Source organism: Gorilla gorilla, chromosome 4, assembly GCF_029281585.2.
Source record: "Gorilla gorilla gorilla isolate KB3781 chromosome 4, NHGRI_mGorGor1-v2.1_pri, whole genome shotgun sequence".
In the NCBI taxonomy this organism is placed as follows: Eukaryota; Metazoa; Chordata; class Mammalia; order Primates; family Hominidae; genus Gorilla; species Gorilla gorilla.
This window is the reverse complement of record NC_073228.2, coordinates 54,448,921-54,456,201: the sequence shown is the minus strand read 5'-3', so window position 1 is coordinate 54,456,201 and position 7,281 is coordinate 54,448,921. Positions and strand designations below refer to the sequence as shown.

Below are 7,281 nucleotides of genomic sequence, written 5' to 3'. Positions count from 1 at the left end.
TTCTACTATAAATAATTTTGCAAATTATATTCTGATATATGAAGTTTTTATATCCCTGATGATGTCCTTCTTGGCTATTTCTAAAATTGAAATGAAGGAATTAAAAGGAAGATACCTTTTTTAAGGAGAAAATAATTCAAAGATTTGGATCAGAATAATTCATAATTCCCTAATGCGTATCTGTAAATGATTATTATCCTTTTAGAAACACTATATATTTTCTTTTTTTCTTTTTTTTTTATAGCCCAGAGGTCCTTTATTATTATTTTTTAACACCTATTATGCCATGAATTCATAGGGAATAGGTTCCAGCAGCTCAGGCTCCTTCCCATTGGTTCTCACAAAGTGTGCTTCTCTGGGTGGAGCAGGCTGGCACTTTAGTTGAATCCAGGTACCTTTCTCTTTGGCTTCTTTCTTTTTCTGATCTTCCTTCACGCGTTTCAGGAAGCTATCTCGGCTCTCAGAGTGCTTAATGTGCTCAATACGCACATGAATTCTCTTGGCAAGAATCTTGCCCTTGTTTGTTTATAACAATGCCAACAGCATGCTGGGTAACATTGTAGACTCTTCCAGTTTTGCCATGGTAGCACTTATGGGGCATTCCTTTTTGAACAGTACCCATTCTCTTGATGTCTACAGTATCACCTTTCTTATAGATTCGCATATATGTGGCCAAAGGAACAACTCCATATTTTCTAAAAGGCCTAGAGAACATATATCGGGTGCCTCTCCTCTTTCCCTTTGTGTTCGTCATTTTGGCGAATTACCGGAAGATGGCAGTTCCGGCCGAAAGGTGAAACACTATATATTTTCATCAAAATAATTTAAAACACATACATGTAAACACACAAGAAATGCTGCTAAATTGATAGAGAAATAATGGCATCCCATGTTGATTTAAATGTTTATTAATGAAGTTGAGCAAATTTCTTATACATGTTGCTTCCATTGCTCCAATATCTTAAAAGTACTCTGCCTTTGAGGAACCTCCATCACAATTTGTGTAATGACTTTACTAATTTATATTCCCACCGACAGTGTATAAAATTCCCTTTTCTTCATATCTTCATCAACATTTGTTACTTTTTGTCTTTCTGATAATAACCATTCTAACAAATGTGAGGTTGTATTTCACCGTGATTTTGAATTCCATTTCTCTGATGATTAGTGATGTTGAACATGCTTCATATATATGTTGGCCATTTGTATGTCTTTTTTGAGATGTCTTCAGGTATTTTGTTCATTTTTAAATCTGATTTTGTTGTTGTTGCTTTGCTTTTGAGTTATGTTTCTGTATATTCTGGATAGTAACCCTTGCAAATGCAGAGTTTGCAAATGCTTTCTCTCATTCATAGGTGGTCTCTTCATTTTACTCCTTGTATTGATTGTTTTCCTTGCTGTGCAGAAGTTTTTTAGTTTGATATAAAGCTTTTTCTTTGTTTAGTTTTTTTTTTTTAATTTTGTTGAATGTGCTTCTGAGGTCTTATTCAAAAATCTTTGCACTGTCCAATTTCATGAAGCATTTCCCTGTTTTCTTCTAGTACTTTCATAATTTCTGATCTTATAGCTATGTCTTTAATCATTTAGGTTAATTTTTGTATATAGTGAGAGGTAGGGGTCTAGTTAAATTCTTCTGCATATGTATATTCAGTTTTTCTTACATCTTCTTTTTTTTCTGTTGCCCAGGCTGGAGTGCAGTGGCACAATCTTGGCTCTCTGCAACCTCCATCTCCCAGGTTCAAGTGATTCCCTTGCATCAGCATCCGAAGTAGCTGGGATTACAGGCACCTGCCACCATGCCTGGGTCATTTTTTTTATTTTTTATTTTTTAGTAGAGGTGGGGTTTTGCCATGTTGGCCATGCTGGTCTTGAACTCCTGACCCCAGGTGATCCGCCCACCTCGGCCTCCCAGAGTTTTGGGATTACAGGCGTGAGCCCCGCGCCTGGCTCCCTATATAATTTTTTTTAAAAAGACTGTCCTTTTCTTAATGTGAGTTCTTTGAGCCTTTCTAGCAATCCCATTACTGGTTATATATCCATAGGAAAAGAAATCAGTGTGTCAAAGAGATATCTGTACACCTATGTTTATTACAGTGCTATTTACAATAGTCAAGATATGCAATCAACCTAAATGCCTATCTACAGATAAATGAATAAAAAATTATACACACACACACACACACACAAGAATACTATCCAGCCATAAAACAGGAGGAAATCCTGTCATTACAACAACATGAATGAACCTTGAGGACAACTACGTTAAGTGAAATAAACCAGGCACAGACAAATACCACATGATCTTAATTATATGTGAAATATAAAAAATGTTGATTTCATAGAAATAGTAGCATGATGGTTACCATAGGCTGGGGATGGGAGGCTGGGGGAACTGGGAGAATTTGGTCAATGGATACACAGTTACAGTTAGACAGGAAAAATAAATTCTGGTACTCTATTATAAGGTAGGGTGACTATAGCAAATAACAATAAATAATGCATATTTCAAAATGGCTAGAAGAGAAGATTTTGAATGTTGTCACCACAAAGAAATAATAAATGTTTAAAGGGACGAAGGTGGTAATCATCTTGACTTGATCATTACACTATGTATACCTTTGAAACATCACATTGTACCCCACCAATATCCAGAATTATTTTCTGTCAAAAAATAAACATAAAACATGTTGTACTATAAATATTATCATAAAGTGTTGGGATAATTAATAATGAAACTGGATTTTTAAATGTCTGTTTCTGTTTTTTGTGAAATGCTTTTCTTGCACATGATTCTCAAGCTGTTCCTTCTACTGAAAGTGATAATGACAAGGGCATAATCCCATTTCATCACTGATGCTGGTGAAATATGGCAGTCATTCTCAGTGTGTGGGTGGAACTACAGTAGTGAGGAAAATATCTGTTCTCCCCCAGGAGAATCTGGGGTGCCTTTCAAGGGAGCGTACACCCTCAGGGTTACACATCGTAGCTCCACAGCTTTGTATAGTAGCAGGTGTGCCTTGCAGGCTGTGTGACTAGGAGTACGAGCATGTGTTCCCACTACCAAAAACAAAAATAAGATATATATTTTATATGATTCCACCTTCTTTTTGAGGCATGATAACTTTGTTCATTTACTTATATATATTCATTCAGTTGTTCTTAAATTATTAAAACATCACTACTATTTCTTTAAGAGAGAATTAAGTTTTCACGCCTTCTTTGCTGTACAGCTTTCGTTCAAATTTGGGGAAGTAGAAATGAGTTCCAATATGATCAGATTCAGTTGTTGAGCAATTAGCAGGAACATTTTTCAATATAGTTCAATTAAAGCTGTAAAATTTTTTGATTTTAATATGACGATTACATATTAATGTAATATTCTTATTCCTGTAAGGAAATTTGGGATAAGCTGAAAAGATTACTGGTCTCCAGTGGAAAATCATACATTGTTTAGAACACACACTTTCACTTTGCCTTTTATTACCTTTGAGCTATTACATACTTTTGTAAGTTGTAAATAATTGCTAGTAATGCAAAAAAATTCTTGCCTATAGATCTGCAAATTAATTCTGTTTTCTGGAGGTCCATTAACTTCCCTCTCAGGTATCCTGTCACCCCATCCTCCCTTACTCCTATGCCGAAAAACGCAGTTGTGAGTCTACCTAAAATTGCATTTCCTCATCTCTCCTGTGTGTGTGTGTGTGTGTGTGTGTGTGTGTGTGTACATATATGGCTATATTTATATATACATATGGCTATATTTACATATATAAAGACTTCTTTGAACCTATTATAACATTTTCCTGATTCCTTCATTGAGAGTTAAAGTGTCTATGATTTGTGTGTATATATATGTGTGTGTGTGCATGTGTGTATATGTATATAGATGTGTGTATATATATTTAAGAGTCATAATTCATCACCTTTGCAAATTGTATTTTAGCATTCTATTTTATTATTTTTATTTTTCTGGTCTTGTGATAGAGTTATGAGTATGCTCATATGTCAGGGAAAGATTCAAATCTGTCTTTTGGGAAAGAGCTTCTTACTAACAATATCTATGCCACTGGTTCTTATTAAGGTAAATGCAAATCAATAATTACAAAACAAAATGATCCCATAAGCCAGTGTCTTGACACATGTCAGAAGTCCCACCTGCTCAGGAGGCTGAAGCGGGAGGACTGCTTGAGCCCAGGAGTTCAAGACCAGCTGGAGCAACATAGGTGACAACTTGACTGTAAAAAAAAAAGAAAAAAAGAAAGAACAAAGAAAAGAAAAACCCATAATGAAGATTTATCTAGGATCTCCCTCTGTACTGTTTCCAAACTATATTTGTGTATAATCAAAAACTAGATACTATTTTATGGACTCCCCCAAAAAGGCCCCAAAACTTACCATTTTCTATAGTTAGACTCCTACAAGAGTCATGGACAATTATTTCCTAAAGTGAATTAAACAAGTGAGTTCACAGAATATAGATATTTTAAGACATTGAGGTAGAAGCAAAGAAAAAAAGAGAGTACACATACTCTTTAAGAGAGGGATATATACAGAACGATCTCCATAAATAAGAGCTATTTGGGAGACACTCTATTCAGGAGTGGGATGCTTGAAGGGAACTTCACCGGCAGAGAATAGCCTCTTACGGTGGCAGGACAAGAAGACTGCCAAGGGTGCAGGGTGAAAGGCAGGCCTTTTGTCATAACTACTATATGGGAAGGAGGGGCTTTGGGTCCCATACCTATTAATCATAGCTGGCACTTCATTATGTAAACAATTAATAGAAGCAAATTAAAAATAACCTGTTGGTGAGACAACAGATGGGCAAAACGATTGAGGAAACCAGACAAGAGCAAAAAGAAAAAATTACTTAGAAGAATTTGTAGAAAGATGCACAGACAAATCACGAAGATTTTTGGGTAAAAGTATAATCAAATTAGGTGAGAGAGAGAGTGACATTTGGCATGGAATTTGAAATTGGTCAATTTTATTTAGAGAGGGAGAAAGCCCAGAGTCTTCTGGCAGAGTCTTTTTCCTTTAGGCCAAAGGCCAAGGCCTCAAGCAGCTGCAAGTCCCAACTCCACTACCTGGGGCTGACCCTGCCCTGGCTCCTCATCAGACCCTAAGAAGCACACTGATTCCCCTTGGCTAACCTCTCTAGGGACAGGAAGGGCTGGTGCTTCATTTTTACGTCACTCAGAAAACTGCAAGACAGTATCCTCACCATGAAGATAGATAATGCTGTCCTCTGTCCTCTCTCTCTCTCCTCCTCCCTCTCTCTCCCTCTCTGTCTCTCCCTCCACCCTCTCTTTCTGTTTTTACTTTTCAGATAAAGTGACAATCGAGGGTTAATTCAAATCCCTCGTTATGCGAATGTGTTAAGAACAACACCATGCTTGTTTGTTGTTTAGCTCACCTTCTGTTTTGATAGGACTTCCGGGAGAGTTTCATTTGATCTTGCAGTAACGCTGACTAACTTATGAAGTAATATTTAGATGCATTCAGGTCTTGAACAAGATTGCCATTTTCTGCCGGGCACAGTGACGCCTGTAATCCCAGCACTCTGGGAGGCCGAGGTGGGCAGGTCACGAGGTCAGGAGGTGGAGACCATCCTGCCTAACACGGTGAAACCCCGTCTCTACAAAAAATTAGCTGGGCGTGGTGGCGGGCACCTATAGTCCCAGCTACTCCAGAGGCTGAGGCAGAAGAATGGCGTGAACCCGGGAGGCGGACCTTGCAGTGAGCGGAGATGGCGCCACTGCACTCCAGCCTGGGCAACAGAGCAAGACTCTGTCTCAAAAATAAATAAATAAATAAATAAATAAATAAATAAATAAATAAATAAAAAGACTGCCATTTTCTATGTCTCTCTCAATCAAAAAACAAGGATATTTCGGAGATTACTCTATTTTTTTCTACTTCTGAACATGTCAGTATTTCCAATGAAAATAAATTGGAAATACTTTCTTGAAAGATGCAATTGTTCTTAAATTTATCCATTAACATACGAATAGTTATTCAGCACAAATTTTGTGTTGGCAGCCCAACACACTGTAAGTAAATTAAGCAAAATAGATATTGTTTCTCAAGAAATTTATACTTAATGATGCAAAAATAATAAAGAAGTAGTCACACAAATTAAAAACGTAATTATAAGATGCTCTCAGAGTTAGTAAGCATTTGAAGTGGGAGAGGCATAATGATACCACATAGCTTAAAACATTTTCTTTTTTTTGACTGAGTTTCCCTCTGTCACCTAGGCTGGAGTGCAGTGGCATGATCTCGGCTCACTGAAAGCTCCGCCTCCCGGGTGCACGCCATTCTCCTGCCTCAGCCTCCCAAATAGCTGGGACTACAGGCGCCTGCCACCACACCTGGCTAATTTTTTGTATTTTTTAGTAGAGACAGGGTTTCACCGTGTTTGCCAGGATGGTCTCGATCTCCTGACCTTGTGATCTGCCCACCTCAGCCTTCCAAAGTGCTGGGATTACAGGCGTGAGCCACCGCGCCTGGCCCAAAACCATTATAATTCTTAAGGAAACAGAGAATGAAAGTACATGACAAATAAAACATACGTCAGGAGATGGACAAGTGAATTTACAGTATCCTAAGAGTTTCAGAGGATTCAGAAAGAGGAAAGAAGCACATAGTAACATTAACTTTTTAAAAAGCTAATAGAGAGGGTAGAATGGAACGAGTGGAACAAACCACAATAGGAAAGACAAATACAAAACATGTAATAAGATGGAAGGCTTACACCAGGTGCAGTGACTCATTCCTGTAATCCCAACACTCTCAAAGCTGAGGCAGGAAGATCACTTGAGCCCGGGACTACAAAGCTGCAGTGAGCTAGGATCCTGCTACTTGCACTCCAGCCTGAACAACAGAATGAAAACCTGTCACTTTAAAAAAAAACAAAACTTTGGAATAGTGAAGGCCTTTCTAACTAATAACTCAAAATACCGACATCATGAAAGACTAATAAATTGTACAAAATTAAAATAAAAAACCCATGCATGGTAAACAAATTTTTTAAAAAGCACAATATAAATAAAGACTAACCAGATGGGCAAAAATTAGTCCAACTCATATCAAAACAGCATAATAACATATAAGGGGCTCCTTATGAATGCTCCAATAAATCAAACTAAAAAGATCAACAACTGTGGCTGGGCATGGTGGCTCATGCCTGTAGTCCCACCACTTTGGGAGGCTGAGGTGAGTGGATCCCATCTCTACTAAGAATTAAAAAGTCAGCTGGGCCTGGTGGCGTGTGCCTAT

The 7,281-nt window shown here is 37.7% G+C and overlaps 1 pseudogene; it reads right to left on the bottom strand.

Annotated features, from left to right (window-relative positions):
• Positions 1–279: 279 nt before the first annotated feature.
• Positions 280–772, bottom strand: LOC101152166 (large ribosomal subunit protein eL21-like; annotated as a pseudogene).
• Positions 773–7,281: the final 6,509 nt, after the last annotated feature.